At 32.1% G+C, this 20,525-nt stretch overlaps 1 protein-coding gene across 2 annotated transcripts in view; it reads left to right on the top strand.

Moving 5' to 3' along the window:
* LOC128996485 (uncharacterized MFS-type transporter C09D4.1-like) overlaps window positions 1-20,525 on the top strand; it is a 54,681-nt gene that overhangs the window by 9,992 nt on the left and 24,164 nt on the right. Inside the window, exon 1 of one of the 2 annotated variants that reach the window (XM_054421848.1) lies at window positions 15,041-15,122. The exons of the other annotated variant lie outside the window; for it this stretch is intronic. The gene's annotated coding sequence lies outside the window, so the exon portion shown is untranslated. Of the gene's footprint in view, window positions 1-15,040; window positions 15,123-20,525 lie in introns of those variants that run through there. 2 annotated transcript variants of the gene reach the window in all.

Genomic DNA, 20,525 nt, shown 5'->3' with positions numbered 1-20,525 from the left:
TAAATATAAACTATGGAACTATAAGGTTATTTTATTTTTGTCATTGATTATAGGAAATAAGTAAGATTAGTAGAGATAATTAGACCACAGTTTAAACCTCAGTTTCAACCAAAATTAATTAGACCACATTACAAATCGATCTGTACACGAGGCTTAATAAAAAAGGATAAATGCAAATTATTTTACTGCTCCAACTTTCAAGGAAAAATTAGAAAAATAACAAAGTTTACATGTTTTAATTCTTCATGGTAGTTTTTTGTTTACAATTAATGTTTGTCTGCTTTAGCTTTGTTTAGATTAGGCCCGGAAATATTGATGTCATAAAAAGAAGATCAAGAATTGTTGTTTTATTGTAAAATTATCGGATTTAAAATGCATATCGTATAGGCCTATGATGGAATAAAAACATATTTAGTCACACAACATTTGTTTACAAGATGATTTTTCACATTAAAACTGCAAGAAACTTTGTCTTTATATGTGTAAACTAGGTGATCTGAATTGTACACGGTTTTAACTGACTACTGAATTCCCGTACGTAGGACGGGCTAACAACTCGTATTTATAATAATCGGATTGGTTATGTTGGTATGAACAACAACGTGTATCTAACGGTTTTTAAAAATAAATTAATTAATTTTTACTTTAATTGTGTACTTGTGCTTCGCAACGGAATTAGGACCTGATATGGTTCCTAAATATATTTTGTAGAAATTAGCCGAACACTCCTTAAACACACCTTATTCACAATCTAATTGTTTTACAAGGCTATTTAGTTTTATAAAGTTTTTCAATTATTTCAAACATTATTATCTTCTGCATACGTAAAAAACAGTGAAACGCCCATCATTCATTTTATTACGAAATCATTAAGTTATGTGTACCTAACTTGTATTAAAATTCTATTTGATTTAATTCAGGTAGTATGGATAGTAACTTAATAAATAACTAAAACTAAACTAATAAATTAATAACTTGACCAAAATGCAAATAATGTCAACAATAGGTTCATCTTGTAAACTCAAAGATTGGTTTTTTGTAGGCAGCTACTAGAAATTTACTCAAACCCCAAATCATATTGTTTACACAATTAAAAGCCGTCACACCTTTTTATAATGGTATGAATGCAAGAATCTAAATAACCACTTAATATTTTTTATCTAATTATTGTTGACAGGATTAAAGCTGAATTTTCAGTTTTAACATCTACTACAAACGGAAATCCATATTAATTGTTTTTTATTTCGAAATATGCAGAAAATTTGTTGCATTGAGTCAATTATAATTTATGCTTTAGTTTTGTATTGTAAATTCTTGAGGAAATTCAAAATATACTGATGTATTAAACTTGTATTGAAAAAAATTTAAAATCTCCATTTAGAGAATTTAAACGTTAAGGTTACGCCTATTAAACATATAAACTACCCCACCGGGTGTGAAGGGTTATAACAGTAGATTGGAAAATCAATAATGTTTCTCATTTTTCAGGATCTCCTAGATTTATATTTTATACTCTGCAAATACTTCAATTCCCTCTCACTACTCTTTCCCCTATCTTTCATACAATCACCTTAAATATTTAAATATGTTAGGCCTACCTTAATTTTTACCTTAAATATTGTTCCTGTGAATTGATAATTTATTCTACATCCACTGAAATACTGAAAAGTTGGGATTTTTTGCTTTTTGAAATTGGATTACTTGATTTGAAATTCAAGTTTATAAGTAATATTGTTTGTCAAATTGAAATTGTTAATAAATGGAAGATTAGAGTAGATGATGCTAATAAATTAATCCACTACATCCGAGGATTTTATGAGTCTATATAATTTATACGTCTAGTGAAATGTATACAGTTACTCAGTTACTCTTAACATTAAATTTGTCATTGGACAAGAATGATGATATTACGAGGCGTTCCGAAATGATTCGATTTTGATGACATTTGGTAAAACCGTGTATTTGTTGTAATTGACGTTCATTTGAACGAGTTCGAACCAACATAATCGGACTTTGAGAACAGGGTGGGATGTGGGTAAGAATTGGGGTTTCTATTTTCGACCCACAAATAAAAAAATAATACTTTTAGAGCTTAAAAAACAAGTACTGTTGTAATTAGGTATATTGAAGCGTCATTGTACGCCTAATAGGCACGGTAAAAAAAAACTATAAATATAAATTGTTATGTTATTTTTAAGAATGGGAACCGGAGTTTTGCCAACGGGTGTCAGGTAGAGGGGGGGGATGCCTTCGGCCACCTCTTGGTGCGGAGATTTGCCAACGGTGGTGGTGGGAGAAAGAGTGTGACGGAGGGAGGGAAAGCGATTGTCAGGGTTGTCTACGCTTGGCTTGGTAGTTGGTAGTTAGTTATGCGCTTGTCGCAGTGGGCTAGGTTATGTTAGGTTAGGTTAGGTTAGGTTAGGTTAGGTTAGGATAGGTTAGGTTAGGTTAGGTTAAAAATTCAATACATTTCCTTTCACAGTCAGAGGTGCCTCCATTACTTCCATTACTTTGTACACAGTCAGCATCCTGCCTGGTTTGTCCTCCCCTAGCGGAAGCCACCCTCACGGTCACGTGTAATCGCTCTCGCGCAACCCACAACCGTTGGCAAAACTCCGCAGTATGTGGAATTCATGGATGGGGACCCTTCTACCTGATACCCGTTGGCAAAACTCCTACACTCATTAAGAATAAATCAACTGTTGTGTTTTGCTTATTTTTACATTATGATCGAATTTGTTTATTTCATACTAAGCTATAACATGTCAATAAAAACACATTTTACTGCCCTCCCTATAGCAGACCTAAGTACTCGATATTTTAAAAATATAATAAATATGACAATTTTATGTGAATATTTCAATGAAAATCTAACCAGGTAAATGGAAATTCAAAAGACTGCAGGTTTGCTGCGGCATGGGTATTATTACGATAATTTGTTGGTGATCTATGAAGCTTTACTTCAGTACAAATACATGAAAGAGTCACAAACATCCATGCCTTTGGTTAATCGTCTATCTTTATAGTACAAAACACAATAGAAAGGGTTTCTGCATATTTCAAAGCAACAAAGAAAGTTCGGCTATTCACCCCATGCCAACACCAGATTTCTCTTTATCCACATCGTTCATCCTATTTATTTTAAAATTATTATAGTTTCTTTACCAGTTCAAGACGGGATTAGAAAAATAACGTGGTTATCTAAAAGGTTTCACACTTACCATTAATTGTAGAAACAAAACTCAATTTTACTATTTAGTCCAAAGAATTTTATAGTCATGAATAAATTACAATAACTTCTAAAATACAATGAATTCTTCTTGATAATTTTTCTTTATCATGATACCCGAATAATTATTGGCTATATTTTATTGTTATTTTGTATCCTTTTTGAAAACTCCCCATCTAATCTCCTATACGATCTATTTTAATCATCTATTTTACTGATAGTATTTTATTTTTTATTTTATCATAGGCTAAGTTAAGATTTCAAAATTATTTTTTTAATTTTTAAGATTTTAGGGGTAGTGTCAAATTGTATTCCATGCAATAAATTAATTAATACTTGAGTTTTGAAACAATGACACTTTGCACGTAATGTACAATACAATTACTTATAACGCTCAATTTAATAAAATAAAGAAACTAATAAGGAAAATCTAGTTTACCTTATTTGTTTGTATAATAGGCCTACTGAGTAACATCTTTACAATCACAGTTTTAAAGGTTAAATATTCTAAAAGTTAAAAAAAATGTTACAATTATATGCTAATAAAAAGTGGCACCAACTTGATGTATTCTAAAAAAAATATTAGGAGTTCGTTGTTTTTGAATTATTTCTTTTGTTGACACCAAACAAATTTACAATAGTTGAAGGATTAATAGAAAACTTAAAATACAATAACAGACAACTTGATCATAAACCGCCCCAATATTTTAGAACTAAAATTTTTATCTCTTCATCAAATTTGTTTCTAATCAAAAGAACAAAATCTTACTTTGAACATTTTTTAATTACCTAAAGGAAGGGTATAAAAACATTGTACTATAAATGACGTACAATCTTGGGAAAGCAAAATTGGAAATCATTGGAGCGATTTTTGCTTAGAGGTAGAAAGACTTACGACAAAGACAAAGGACTACTTGTTCCATCGTAGGTTTTCTCAACATAACTCAGGTTTTATAAAGGTTATAAAGCAATGCAATAAACGCCCTGTACGTTTACGGTAATTAAAATACCATATGGCGTTACACCTTATGGGGTTTATGGTTATTGCAAACTTTAAATCACAATACCAATAGGTTGTTTATAGCTTTTTGTTCAATTTAACCAGAAATATATTGAGAACTGTGATCAGATATCCAAAATATTTAATCACGATTATTACATAGTACAATAATGCGGTTTTAAGTGTAGCGAAAATATGAAATTACTAGATGTCGTCCAGTGGTCGAAAACTCAACCAAAACTATTTAAATGTCGACTTCTCTATTTCACCCCACACTATAAATTAAATATGTGATTGAAATTTTTTCCATTTGTTTTGATTTTCTGTTCATATTTCATTGTTAACAGTTCATAGTTTTTCCAAGTTTAAAATTCATTTTTGTGGTTATTTACTATAGCCTATTAGCGAATTTCCCTATAGGGAAGTAGCTATTACCGTAGGTGGCACGGTAAGACCTACACCCGGGACCGATTTACTTTTTCATTTTGATGTCCCCAGAGGCCAAAAACACCATTCGTTCAAATTTTTATATATGTATATATATATAGACTTATATATATATATATATATATATATATAAGTCTATATATATATATATACTCATTCAGGTTTATCTCGCTTTACACCTTTAAACCAAATTTCATCAAAATCGGACAAAAATTACTCAAGTTATCGCGTTCACGGACGTATATATATATATATATCGGACAAAAATTACTCAAGTTATCGCGTTCACGGACGTATATATATATATATATATATATATATATATATATATACGTCCGTGAACGCGATAACTTGAGTAATTTTTGTCCGATTTTGATGAAATTTGGTTTAAAGGTGTAAAGCGAGATAAACCTGAATGAGTTCGCGAACCAGCACGATCGGACCATGGGAACGGGGCTTTACGGGGGGTTTTATGGGGTAAAAATTGGTTTTTCTCACTTTTGACCCTCAGAACACAAAATTTCCCGATTTCTCTTTAGACCTCTTTAAAGAGCTTAAAAAAACAAATAATTTAGTATATAAAAGTATTTTTGTTCGATTATTAGTAACGGAGAAAATTAAAAGAATTGTAAATTTAAAATTCCCATGTTATTCTTATGGAGAATATTGTCAAATGTAGTTCGCTTGTTTATGGATATATTTTGATCAAACTTGGCAAATTTATTTATTTTGTACTAAACTATCAATATTTTACTCAAAAACACACTTTATTAGTTTCCTTGTAACAGCAAACCTAGGTACTCGTTAAACCTAATGTTATTAAAATATATTTAACTGAAAATCAATTCAGACAAATGGAAATTCGCTTAGTCGGCAGGTTTGCTGCGGCGGGGGTATTTTAATTTATGAAGGGATTTTGCTTACAGGAAAATATCTTACAGTATGTGTAGATATGCAGTATGTCTTCCCTACGATGCACACGAGCTGATGATAAATTGTGTAAACATGCTTACCTATTAATACATAGGATATTCTTTAACATCCATCTATCTTCATCTTATATTTAAAAACATAATAAAATAAGGCTATTAAGTAATGATTACTATCAATAAAAAACCTCACTCATTTTCCGACCTTGGCTTCGCCTCGATCGTAAAACTTGAACCTGGGTCCAAAAATGTCACTTTAGACCCTTATTGTCATGAAATATCATTTTCATACTGCAGTCTCGCTTTTTACCTGTTATACATATGTATATGTTCAATATTAGAATAAAAATTATGGTTGAGTGTGACGGCCGGCAAGCGTGTCCTTTACGTTACCAACAGCCTAGGGGTTACCTCCCGCTATCTCCGCGTCCCGCCACCTCCGTGTACCGCTACCTCCGAATTTCAGAGTGACCCCTATAATCCTCGGTTACTTCCTGCGTTAAGACTTTCCGTCCAAACCTAACCTAACCTAACTTAACCTAACCACACCTAACCTAACCTGACCTAACCTAAACCTAACCCACGGGTAAAATTTTTACTAAATCTTCCATCCACGGGGCTTCGCAGCCGTGGATGCAATGACAGCTAACAACGCAGGCAGTGACGGGATTATAAGGATCACTCAAGAATTCGGAGGTGGCGGGACAGATTTGGGTTCGGAGGTAGCGGAACGCGAACATAGTGGGAGCACACGAGCCTAGGGGGGGGGGGGGCTGATGCAAATCAATTTATCATACTGAAGCACCGTCAAAACAAGGTCGCAGGTTATGGTTTAAATCTTTTCGTTGAAAGGAACCATAGATTAAAGGAGTAGTAGACACCTTCAATCTCTTCTGTCTACTACTTTATACCTCCCGTAAAGCCAGTCCCTACACTGCTATGCTGCTGCTACCGCACAGATTCGTAACAGTTTGCCTAATCACCGCTAGGTGCGCTACAGGTTCGCAACAGTTCCCTGAGTCACTACTACGTGTCGCTGTAATCGAATTGTCTAATCCACACATTTGTTTATTCATATACTAATAATAAATTATAGCAGTATAAAGATTTATAAACAGAATTGGCTTAACCTATAAATATAATTAGCTATATATCTATACTTAAGGGCACATTCTATTTAAAGCCGTGCTAATTAGCTAAGACACATTTTTAATAGTTGACTCTCGCAGTGATTATTGAGTTGCTCGTACAATATATATTCTGTCAACTGCGTTTGTTGGTAAGAAGTAAGATTGAAAGAAAGGCGAAATCGTACCGTGCGGTTACGCTGATTTATGTTATTCTTTTAAAAGCCGAGAGTTGTGTCTCTTACCTGAGACCAATGATTGGCTTATGAGACTCATAACTTATAACACTAATAACAATGCACCCCATTTCCCATTCGTAGAGTGGTAAGGATCCATGCTTTTTTTAGCGACGGGAAAGGGTTGCGGATGTAATAAGATTTCATTTGTTTCCAATGTATCTATGTAAAATCCAATGTATGTAGGCCTATGTTTGTTTGTCCTTTATGGACTGCGAAACAGGCATTATGAAGCACTATAGCTCGGCCGCTTAGAAAACGACCTGCCCGCTAATGCTAAACCAATGCTGGAGGAGGTCGTTTTCTAAGCGGCCGAACTATAGTTGTGTGCCCGTTCTACGTACGGGAATCTTGTAGTAAGTTGAAACCTTATATTCAGAACAGGAGTTGGTTTGCATATTTAGTGTGCATTTTTCCAGAAATGCTGGCAAAACTATATTCTATATACGTTTAACAACGTCCACATTTAATTGCACTGCATAAAGGTTTGGTTTATAATGCAAAATTGTTCATCGACTCCAAAAATACCAAAATAATTTTTAAATTACCTTCGAAATTTAAGGTTAACTGAACGTAAAGGTGAAATTTGGAAAAGCATAGTTCATGATCATTGAGTAAACGTGAACTGGAGTAAAAATCGACTATATACATTTTGGACATTACAATAGGTTTGAAATAAGATTAAGTATAGTAGACATCTAAGTGTATGATTGAATATGTTTCAAAATCAAAATATGTTGAAATTGTTAATACCAATTTTTTTCCAAACCAACCTTTTCCCCCTTTTCCAGTAAAACAATTATTCCATCCATGTATTTATTTTGTGATATTTTTCTACAATTACGTATAAAACCCGTGTTATTTCAGTGATAAACAAGTGATTGTATCAAAGCTCTTGTCAAAACAACCCCACCCCACAGTTAGGATTTGTTGATCGGAAAGTTGGTTATCAAAATATTAGTTGAAAGCAGTTCTCGCCAAGTTTCAGCGTAAACTCACTCCATGCGATATTGGGATTAGTGGAATGTTCAACCGTTTGCAAAATTCAAAACCCGGAATATTTTTTGGGTAAATAATCTTTAATACATTGGACATTATTAGTTTTTTTTTCATCTGGATGAGCTTTTATTGCTAATTAATTTGATGTGCTATGTATATAAATTCACTTACATTGAGGAATCATTTGATTGAGTTAATATTGTGATTTTATAAGACTAATTTGATTATGAATTACCATTATTACCTAAATAAAGTAATCACGATAATTCCTGTTTTTGTATGACAATTATTCCGGAACAATATACGTAGTTCCTTAAACGGGTTAAAATTATTTTTTTCCTATCACCCATTTCCCAGACTAGACATACTAGACATTTATAATCCCTTTAGGCCCTATAAGATAGCAAAATCTTAAGTTTCCAAAAGTTACAAAATCTATGGATATTTTAGAGCACCTGACAATAAAAGCATTCATTCTCAACTCAGTACGTTAGTGCAAATTGCCTATAATGGTTTGAAAGAAGGCGCTCAAAAGAAATCATGGAAACTTATAGCATTACTATATATCAGTAGTGTTATATAGTAAATGCTTATAGTATTCACTTACGATTTGTTAATTGATCATTTATACCTTACCTGCTACTTAAAACACTTATTATATAAACAAAACCCGATCCTTATTTAGATGTGTCAAATAATTAAATAAACTATTTTAAAAAGTTTTGATTTAAAGATGTCATTTTATTCATTACATACATACTTTACTAACTTCAAATTAATCCTTTGGAAATTTTGAATTACTCATTTTTGTCTAAAAAAATATTTTGTATATAGAGTCACTTTCAAACACGTGTGTACGAGTGCTATTGCACATCTTTTTTATTATTTTGGCGGAGAACCCATCTTATATATGTTATATGCGTCAATCACTCAATAAATAACTATTGCATGGAAAATACCTTAAAATTTATTTTATATATACATAGTAGAAGTAATAAATCAGTTTTAAATGTTGGTAAAAAGTAATACATATTTCAGTTCGACAGTACAATGCATGCAAGTTTTTGGAAATTTGCTCAAGTCTACGATTTCTAGGATAAAGACAAATGATAGTTTTTAAATTGCGAAAATGTCTAATGATAAAATTCATTATTGAGGGGTGGTAGGGGGGGAGTCTATATGGATTATGAAGAAGGATAAACCCTCAGCCTTTAAAGGAAACTACTGCAATTCATTCTTATCTCAAATTGGGTAGTTTCTGGCCATTCAATCTTCCCATACGTTGAATTTCTTATCTTTTTTTTTAGTTAACTTATAACTGCAAATATTGTATGAGTTTACGCACATCATAAAGATTATTAATTATCATCCAAACGTATTTTCAACAATTAATTTACACCGTTCTGTGTAATATTTAATCTTAAATCTGTTACTTGTCGTGCACGAGACAAGTGTTTTCGTTTTTTAGATGACAAGTTTTACAAAGAAAATATTTTTTGAATGTGTTTTTACATCCTGAACTCAGAGGTGGAAGAAAGCACTTGAGTTAACTAAGACCTCTTAACCATATAAGTCCTTCTCTAGTTCACTGAAGTATTGTATAACTAACACTGCCGTTGTTTTCCAACTCAAACAAAATAAACAGATTAAATTTATACCTAGTGAATGGATTTGTTACCATTGTCGTTTTGATATTGAAAAGTTAACATCTTTACAGCATAAAATATTCTCTACGTGGTAACTAATAATCCAACCCAATGGTAATTGTAATATATTTATCAATAGATTACATTTAGAAAATATTTACTGCATAAATACTGTAATTATCTACGTACAGTATTTTTCCTAGGCCCGGAATTGTTTTTCACATCACTTCCAGGCAATAAACTAGTTCATAAAGGGAACCCCACGACACCCTTTAAATAGATTGTCATTTTTAGCGAATTTCCCATACAGGGAATAAGCTATTACCTTAGTACTCATGGTAAGACCTGGACCCAGGACCGATTTACTTTTTCGTTTTGAGGTCCGTAGAGGCCAAAACACCAACCGTTCAGATTCATATAATACTAGCTGTACCCGCGGGCTTTGCCCCGTTTAACTTCTTAATTTTCAAGATGATCTCGTTCGCATGGCTCAATCACGTCCTGGTTGAAGTTCGTTCGCTACGCTCACTCACCTTTAAGTTGGAGCTCGTTCGCTGCGCTCACTTGCCTTCAGGTTAGCTCGTTCGCTACGCTAACTCGTCTCCAGGTTGAAGTTCGTTCGCTACGCTCACTCACCTTTTGGTTGCAAATTAGCTGTTGTCATAAATTAAAATAAATAATAGTGCTGCACCCTGTTGGTAATCATTGTAACTTTAATGCAATTGAACATCATAGAACTGAACCAACTTGTTTAATTGAAACAGCTGTTAAGATTCATAAATTCCTTTTAAATATGAAAAATCATAAGGCTAACTACATGGGAAACTCCAGAGCCACTGGGGCGGAGCCCGAGAGTCCGATCAGAATAAAAACAACTTAGTTTTCCTATTTAATGCCTAAAGAATCAATGTACCAAATTTCAGCCTCCTAGGTAAATGGGAAGTGGGAGAATTAGTGATGAGTGTGTCAGTGAGTCAGTGAGGGCTTTGCCTTTTATAAGTATAGATGTATGTCCGTTAGCACGATAACTCGAGCAAAAATGATCCGATTTTGATTAAATTTGGTATAAACTTGTAAACCTACATTTATTCGAACGAGTTCACGAACCAGCATAATCGGGCCATGAGAACGGGAGTTTATGGGGGTTTTATTGGGTAAAAACTGGGTTTTCGAATTTTTTACCCTAAAACATAAAATTTGGCAATTTCTTTCCAAACCATTTTGAAGAGCTTAAAAAACAAATAATCTATATATATAAAAGGCAAAGCCCTCACTGACTGACTGACTGACTGACTGACTGACTGACTCACTCACTCACTCATCACTAATTCTCCCACTTCCCACTTACCTAAGAGGCTGAAATTTGGTACACTGATTCTTTAGGCATTAAATAGGAAAACTAAGTGGTTTTTATTCTGATCGGACTCTCGGGCTCCGCCCCAGTGGCTCTGGAGTTTCCCATGGTAACCTAATGAGTACTCATATTTAAATGGAATTAATGAATCATAACAGCTGTTTCAATTAAACAAGTTGGTTGTGTTCTATTATGTTCAATAGCATTAAAGTTACAAGGATTACCAACAGAGTGCAGCACTATTATTTTTTTAATATTTGACAACAGCTAATTTGAAACCAAAAGGTGAGTGAGCGTAGCGAACGAGCTAACCTGAAAGCAATTGAGCGCAGCGAACGAGCTCCAACCGTAAAGGTGAGTGAGCGTAGCGAACGAACTGCAACAAGACGTGTGAGCGCAGCGAACGAGCTCCAACCTAAAGGTGAGTGAGCGTAGCGAACGAACTTCAACCAGGACGTGATTGAGCCATGCGAACGAGCTCACATATGAAGTTAAACGGGGCAAAGCCCGCGGGTACAGCTAGTTTAGTATATTGAAGTGTTATTATGCGCCTAATGGATAAGGAGAAAATAAAAAAAAAATGTAAATTTAAAATTCCCATGTTATTCTTATGAAATTTAAACAGTTGTTGTTTGCTTGTTTATGAGCATATTTTAATCACATATGGAAAGTGCATTTATTTCATACTAAACTATTACATTTTCCCAAAAAATCTTTTTACCCTCCATGTTGCAGCAAACCTAGATTACTCGTTAAACTAAAGCTATTTAAAAAGGGAATAAATGTTATATTTTTAAGGAGACATTTTAGTGTAAATCCAATTAGGCGAATAGAAATTCGCTTAGTCTGCAGGTTTGCTGCGGTGGGGGTATTATAAAATGTACAAAGTAATGAATAAATAATGTAACGACTATATAGTAATTCATTGGGTAATTTTGATAGTAATAAGTAATACATAAAGTAATGTATGGATTATTTGTGCGTTTATTCAAGCAGAGCTGTTGGTCGCACAGAGAGCAATTTCAGAGCGGTGCTATTTATCATATAAACAGCTTTACTGAATGTGCAAAACGCACCGCAGGATAGTGGGAGGAAAACCAATATTCCACGCCTTTAATCATCTTTCAGTATACTTATAGTTTTAAATTGTAAATTTATAAATAAATAAATAAATATATCGTCAACGTAGCAAACCTGCAGACTAAGTGAATTTCCACTAGCCCGACTATAATTTAATTAGAATATCTTCTAAGAAAAGTCTGATTTATTCCCTATTTAAATAACATTAGTTTAATGTGTGATCAAGTTTGCTGCTACGGTGAAGGGTAAACGTGTTTTTTTTATTATTATAAAATTTGTATAGTATAGGATGGAAATAATAAATGTACTGAATTATATCCAAATACGGTACTATAATCAGAGTAGCTAATGCTCGCATGTTACTTTCAAAAACGGCTCAAACTATTTCCTCTAAATTGTTAGAACTATTTTAGTTTTAGGATACAACTGCCAGGTCTAAATAACATACATTTTAATTATTACTTAGGTTTGCCGCTACAAGGGAGGTGATGAAGTATGTGTTTATTGAAATGTTAAAAGCTTCGTATGAAATAAACAAATTTGTCTAATTTGGTCAAAATATATCCCTAAACAGGCAAAGCTACAGCAGATAAAATATTTTCCTTTAGAATAACATGGAAATATGTTAAAGTACATCCGAACATAAAATATTTATAGAAAAATATGCGACAGAAAAAATCTTTTTAGTAATATAAAAGAATTTTAATCCACATTAGCTAAATCTCCTTTACAGCATAAAAAATCACTACGCAAATTATTGAACACACAATAAATGCCTTATATGTGCAAAATGCGTTGAATAACAACTTATATAGTTTTAGTTCAGTAAATGTTCAAGTTAGCTTGTAATATTGAAATATTTCGCTGGGAAAATATCGGGATCCGATAAAAACATAAATACTCAGCCTAGCTTGGAGCAATTTAATTTTAAATAAACGTTCAATCTTATATCTCGTCGGAAACGTTTCGGGTTTATTTTTGAAAGAATATTTCTTATATTTATTAGGGGATTGATAGCGAAATCAAAAGACTTGTAAACAAAAAATTGTGTAGTATATTTTAGGCTTTTGATTTTAATCGATTTTCTACAATGGTTCTATAAAAAAAATTACACATTATAATCGTAGTTCCTTAGTTTTAGCTGATAAATTAATAGCTTTATTTCTAACTAACCTGAAAGAAAAATATTTCATATTTATGTTTTTGGCGTAAAATATTTATTTAACTAATCCCGAAACTGAAATAAAAGCTAACATTGATTTTCCAATTACGGAGTAATCATTTAACAAGTTTTTTTTTACCATTTTGACCAATCAGATTAAATTGATTTAATAACTAATTTATATTTCATGTTCAATGGTAGTTTATGTTAAAATCTTGGAGGAAGCTGCTCAGGCGGATTCAATATAACCCTTGGATGGAGTGTTTGATAATGGCATTCCGCCAAAACATGGAGTAACCCTCATTGTTAATTACGGACATTCTGATGAGACATTTCTAAATTCATGGTAGTGAAATGTGACGTCACACAAAATAGCTGTGTTACCCACGGGCTTCACCCTATTTGACATCATAAGTATTAATAAAACTATTGATTGGTTAAGAAATTGAAATAAACAAAATAGAATGCAGTAGTACAAACAAATAATCACACCTGATTTTAATAAGGTAATAAATTAAAAGAATAACAAAAAATAAGTGCAGCTGAGGTATTTTTAACATTAGGTATATGGAAAGTTCCCTTTAGAAAGGAATTACGACCTTAAAGGGCAATTTATGAAATAATAGATAGTTTTGCGCAAGGTTTCTCGTCATGACGAACATTTTGAGTATATGGTTTTTGGGCGTGTGACTTGTAGTTTTCTCAAAAGTTCATGGGTACTTTGGGGTTTATATATATGGATGAATTGAATTGAGAGGAAAGAATACGAAATGTGAGAATACGTATTTATAATACGTGATTACACGTTATATTCGCGTAAAATAGTTTCCCCATTGGACAGCATTGGTTAACAAATTTATAAAAGTTTACAAAAAACGTTTATCCGGAATGTCGAAAGCAACGAGATGAATGTAAACACTGAGTTTGAAGCTTGAAGCTTTTAAAGAAAGAATGCGAAATCTTCAATACAAAGGATGCAATCCTGCAAAAGCTCTTACCACGAGCGTTGTTACGTGTTTCAGGATATTAAAAGGAATTTCCTAAACTTTATTTTGTTAAGGTAAAATGTTTTCTTTGTACCTATATTAAAATATAGGTATATTAAAATATTGATATTTGCGAGCTAAGCTAAATATAGTTTGATTAGGACTATGTTCTTTTGCCGAATATAATGGCATGAAGTTCTACTGTAAAAAAATAAAACTTTGAACAATTAAAAAAATAATTAGTTAATATATAGTAAAATATAATTAAAAGATAAGATTGAACGCAATTAGAGAATGAAACCCCTGCCTTACATTTGCTATTCAAATCTGCAGCAAATTCTCCAGGGTAAATTATAAAACAGTTGTATCGAATTTGTACCTCTGATCAATATTCTATGTGTTTTGTAAAACATTGTAATATTTTATACTTTACAATACAATAGACTACTCTGTATTACTGTACAGTTTCTCTGATAGCAAAAAATAACTATTTAAGTTTTAATATCTGTAAGAACAAGTATATTATTTGAAATTCTTAAAAAATACACAGCCAGCTAAAAAAAGTAAAAAATAATGTAATCCATCTAACCTGAATAATAAAACACTATCCTATAACTCAAACAAAAAATCCCAAATATCAACATCATACTCGAATTCGACCATGCATTACTTGCATACAACAATCGCCTCTGACAATGAAGCTAGTAGCGGAGTGTGAACTGATAACGCTGGGAGACTGATAACAGTTATAAAACGTCAGTAGCAGACGATAAGATTGCCGCGCACGCGGGAAGCTGAACCAGCTGTTTCCCAGCTAGTCTGGCCCGGTCTCTACAGTAGTGCGGACGTGAGTGTACGTGTCCTTCGACAACTCGTGTTTTGTGTTTTGTGATTCGGTTTGATAAACACCTGTTGGCTTCGGTTTTGGTAATTATTGGCGTTGCTGTTCCTAATATCATGGTTTTGGTTAATTACTATAAAAGTATAAATTTCATTAGACGTTGATTGGTATAAACATTTATTTTTACCTCGGTTTTCTAACATAAACGTTTATTAGAGCATATACATTTTTATATTAGCGATGGTTCCACTGATTTAATATTTGGTAAACATTTAAAACGCCCAACTCATCTCAAACACTCATCTCAAATAGGTGCATTATTGTTTATCCGTTCAAAAATACACCTCTTGACGTTTTTTGTATTTACTACAGTATACTAGAAAGCACACTCCTGTTCTGTTACTGTTACTTTTAGCAATTCTGTTCCTAAATCGGTTTTTGACGAGTTGTAATAGTACAGTGTGCATTTTTATACATTATTTTGTTTTATCAGTTTTCTAAAAACATTCTAATTAGTCTTTTGGGTGATTATTGTCGTTAATTTTTTTATTACATATAACCATAATTGCTCATAGCATTAAAATGTTGATTGTTCAACATAACTTTGTTCCATTGGTTCAATAAAAACACTATTAATAAGTTTTTGTTGAGATGACAGTTTACGATACTAATTAGGCTACACATTTTCAATGATTCAGTATTGTTCATAATCCTACAATTATACTTATAAATCTTAATTGTTTGCTCAGTAAAATGTAAAGACAAATTGTTATGATTCATGTTGGGTATTACGCACATCACTGTTGATTTTTCATTTTCCCAATGATTCATTTATACAGATAATTTATGTCCATTCATTTAATCATTGGAAAAGTTTACCAATCATAATTTTCTGTCAACTAAAAAACACTTGTGAAAAGCTTATTGTTTACATTACGAGGCATTTTTTGTGGATAAATCTGTTTATTGGGAGCATTTCTATTTCTTTTCTACAAGTCATTCTATATAAAAGTCATTTAACTAAAACAAGATGAGTACATACGGTCTCAAATTGGTTTGTTTATATTTTCATAGTTTAAAATACTATTTATGATTCAACAATTAATTATTTTATCAAATTGGCTATCAAAAATCAATGACAAAATGGCATCTAGATAATAAAACAGCTAGGTTTGGGATCGAACTAGCAGATTCGAGAGCGAACATAATTCGCCTACTCAGACAATTAATTTTAGTACAAAATAAAAACGAACACAACATCACAGCACATTACGCACAATGCCACATTATAAAATCTGTTAGCTGATTCCTCCTGACCTAGTAATACAGACATTGTTGTCATGTAGCTTTACACAGGCAAATGACGTGCTTGTTGTGGTGAACAATACACATTATTCACTTTGAATACCCGAAACACAGTCCTATTCCCTGTCACGCTTTCGTCTTCGCTTTGAATTTATATGTCACTCTTTTATTGTAATTTATTTTGTAAACCGTTGGGAAATTAATCAAATTAAAATTTAATTAGCCAATTAAGTAAATTTGATCCCGTTTTTTATTTCAAACAAACTATGTACAGTATACACAGTTGGTAGTCTCTACACAATGAAAATATTGCAATTATTGCATATATTGTTAATTTATTTGCACTATTGTTACACATATTTGGGTGGATAGCTTTTTATATAGCTTTATATAGGTTTTTCGCCTCATTCAAACCTTATGGACCCTCCATTTAACTAAATCAATTACATTAGAACCAGTTGATTAAATGACGTGATGACTCCTTACTAAAATAAATTTCAAAAACAATAATTTAAATTTTTTTCCTACAATCAGTTATATTAATTTATGTCATTGCAATGAGAATTTAAATAATACTAATCTGAAATTTCCAAAGAATGATTAAGTGTTGTACCGTCATTGTAGGACTTGATCTAAAAGTGCCAATGATAAAAATATACAAATACTTCTAAAACTTCATAAAAGTAAACCCTGTATAAAAAAGCTCGTCAAGCTATCAATAAAAGAAAGTAAAAACTTCAAAACGCATGAAAAACGTAGGAAAATATACAACAATATACAATATACAATATAAGACCGAATATGTAAGACTCTTCTCATAATACTACTGTACAACAAAGAAAACTAACTGAGTAGTAGCAAACTGTTCTAATAAGTATAAATATCATCATTTATATTTATATGTAATTAATTTATATTGTTGTTTTTATTCAAATATTTTTATGATTTTTGTTGATTGAGTTATTTAAATTAACTCCCGTATTTTACAATACACAAAACAAGCTACTTCAAAGCTCATTAGAGTATATTGAACTCTGATAGTGACATAATTTGAAGAAAAGAAAAGTATGTATAAGTGAAATCAATAATTAGTTTCAATTTAAATAGATGGATCAAATTAACGCAAAACGTCACACCTGACATGACATTATCACAATTGGAAAGACGTGACAATTTCAACATTGAAAACTAAGATTTACACTCCAACTCAGGCCTATGTCGTGTAGGATGTTTTAGCGCCTGTCCCAAAATACATCTGACAAACCAACAGACACATGAGTCTATTCTCCAGTTCTAGGACTACAGTGAGTTCTACGTTCAGTTAACATCACCACGTGCCATTTAAAACTACCCTAGAGTAGTAGAAATAATATATACTAGAGGCATGTTGGGACATAAGTCCTAAAAAAGGCTCAAAATGTGTAACAACTTATTGTAATTTTTAAACAAACTAAGAATCAAATTCTTTTTGTCAAGATGGATATCCCTGTACACCTAAAATAGTACATCTAAAAACTTCTCTCTGTTAACTTTGGTTGTTGTTTTACATGCTAAATTAAATTCAATGTTTGTCATATGTTTACCCTTTTTGCGTTGCTAAACAACCATGCGACGAAACTTTAGGGAAATAAATATACTATACAAAATTAACAGTTTTATTAGCCAAATTACGTAATACTTTATGGTTTTAGGGTTCCATTTCCCAGTTGTCGAAGCCAATAAAAAAAATCCTTTCCATCAGAATTGACAATTGACAGGAAACTTGTGATTTGGTTTTTGGTTTTCAAACGTTTCAATTTAGACAACGTTATCCGTGGTTTTAATATATTAGGCTATGAACGTTTGGCATGGTAACAATACAGAGTTAACTGGCTAAGAAATAAACAAACTGCGTGTATCGAATACTGGATTGGAAATATAGAGCGACCAACTATTATTAAAGTAAACAAAAATCAGCTGTGAATGGTTTCCAAACGCTATTCTCATGAAGAACATTGGAACATGAATGTCATAGAAATCCGCTGATACAAAGTTTACAGTTTTTACATTATTTAAGATTACACTATTGCAAAGAACCAAACGCATTTTAAATGTAACAGACGAAGTTTTCTACACTAATAACAATACAAACAGCTGATTCATTGTTGTTACTCCGAGACAGGTATACAAAGATACGTGTTTTACTGTTCTTGAATGTGAGTGAGAACAGAAGAATATATGTGATATGCTTTATGTGAGCTTTGCCACTGACTAGATCAGCTGTTTATTATAAGAACTATATGAAATGTCCAACTATAGATAACAGTGTAGTTTCATTAAGTCAATCAAATTATGATTCAGGTAAAGTTTTATTTATAATTTTACGTGTTAAAGTATAACCACTTATCAGATTAAACAGACTGTACTCGCCGCAAACTACGGCAAGCTCATCTAATTTTGATTTCAAAGCTGGTTCCAAATTGAGGTCATCAAACAAAACCTTTCAACTGCCTTGACACACAAAAATGTAGTATGAATAAATATTAGCATTCAATTCTCATTAGATGTTCGTTTCGTAAAATAAAAAAGGGACCAAAATCCCAGGACTACAAAATCCTTTCTTGTGCAGCAATTTTAAAATGAAGATATACTTCTTAGGTGCATTTAATAACCTCTCCATTTTAACGTAAATAAAAACGGAAGACTAAATTCAAGAAACTGAAATAAATGTATATTCAAGTCGAGTTATCTATAGATTATGTTATATGTAGATTGTTATATAGGATTGTCGTTTGGTTATATATAGATGTTGTTGTTTTTTTAGCGAATTTCCCTATAGGGAAGTAGCTATTACCGTAGGTCTCATGGTAATACTTAGGCCCGGGACCGATTTACTTTTTCATTTTGATGTCCCCAGAGGCCAAAAACACCATTCGTTAAAATTTTTATATATGTATATATATATATATATATATATATATATATATATATGTGTCCGTGAACACGATAACTTGAGTAATTTTTATCCGATTTTGATGAAATTTGGTTTAAAGGTGTAAGGTGGGATAAACTTGAATGAGTTCGCGATCCAGCATGATCGGACCATGGGAACAGGGTTTTATGGGGGGTTTTATGGGGTAAAAATTGGTTTTTCTCACTTTTGACCCTCAAAACACAAAATTTCCCAATTTTCCTCTAAACCTTCTTAAAGAGCTTAAAAAAACAAACAATTCAGTATATCAAAGTGTTTTTGTACGGTTATTGGTTACGGAGAAAACTAAAAAATTGGTCAATTTAAAATTCCCATGTTATTCTTATGGAGAATATTATAAAATGTTGTAGTTTGCTTGTTTATGGATATCTTTTGATCAAACTTGGCAAATACATTCATTTTATACTAAGCAATAATTATTTTACTTAAAACACACACTTTATTAGTTTCCTTGTAGCAGCAAACCTAGGTACTCGTTAAACCTAATGTTATTTAAATAGATCAATTGAAAATTAATTCAGCCAAATGGAAATTCGCTAAGACAGCAGGTTTGCTGCGGCGGGGGTATTTTTTATTATAAGAAGCCTTATTTTTTTTATATGAGACTTAAGTTGAAAATAAATAAATCGATCGCAATGTAACCTAACCTGACCTAATTTGAATTTAAATAAGTCCGTCATGTAAATAAGTCAGAAGTTGACCTTAATTAGATTTTGTATTTGCACATAAGATAAAAAATTATCACGATTAACTTATATGCAAATGCTCGGAAAATAAAGGTAGTAAGGTGTATTTTCAAAAAGTTAATTGGTAATCGCCACCTATCACTTTATCTTGAATTAGGATAAGTGCATTCAGCGTTGCACCTTTACAATTAATACAGCTACTGCACACTTATCTGTGTAGATTTCTCTCAGATTTCATTAAAATGTTTTATTTATTAAACCACTATGTATCCAAACTATTATGCTACGACTATTTGCTCAAATGGTAACTTTTTAGGTAAAATTAGTATGAGGTTCAGATGATTAACGATGCTATTTCAATCCCTTGAGGAGTAGAAAATACTTCATTGAGATAATGACTCAGAGATTCGTTTCCAGTGAGCCGATTGGACCGATGAAAGCAATTTTTTGTTCCCAATCCATTGTTTTAAAGCGACCCTTCTATTGGTGACTGAGGTTTTATTCCTTAAATCCTTTATCTTTTACTG

This window comes from Macrosteles quadrilineatus, unplaced genomic scaffold (assembly GCF_028750875.1).
Source record: "Macrosteles quadrilineatus isolate MER2022 unplaced genomic scaffold, UCM_ALF_1.0 Scaffold_6__1_contigs__length_79288215, whole genome shotgun sequence".
Classification (NCBI taxonomy): Eukaryota; Metazoa; Arthropoda; class Insecta; order Hemiptera; family Cicadellidae; genus Macrosteles; species Macrosteles quadrilineatus.
The sequence above is the reverse complement of the archived record's forward strand: the minus strand, read 5'-3'. Positions and strand labels throughout refer to the sequence as shown.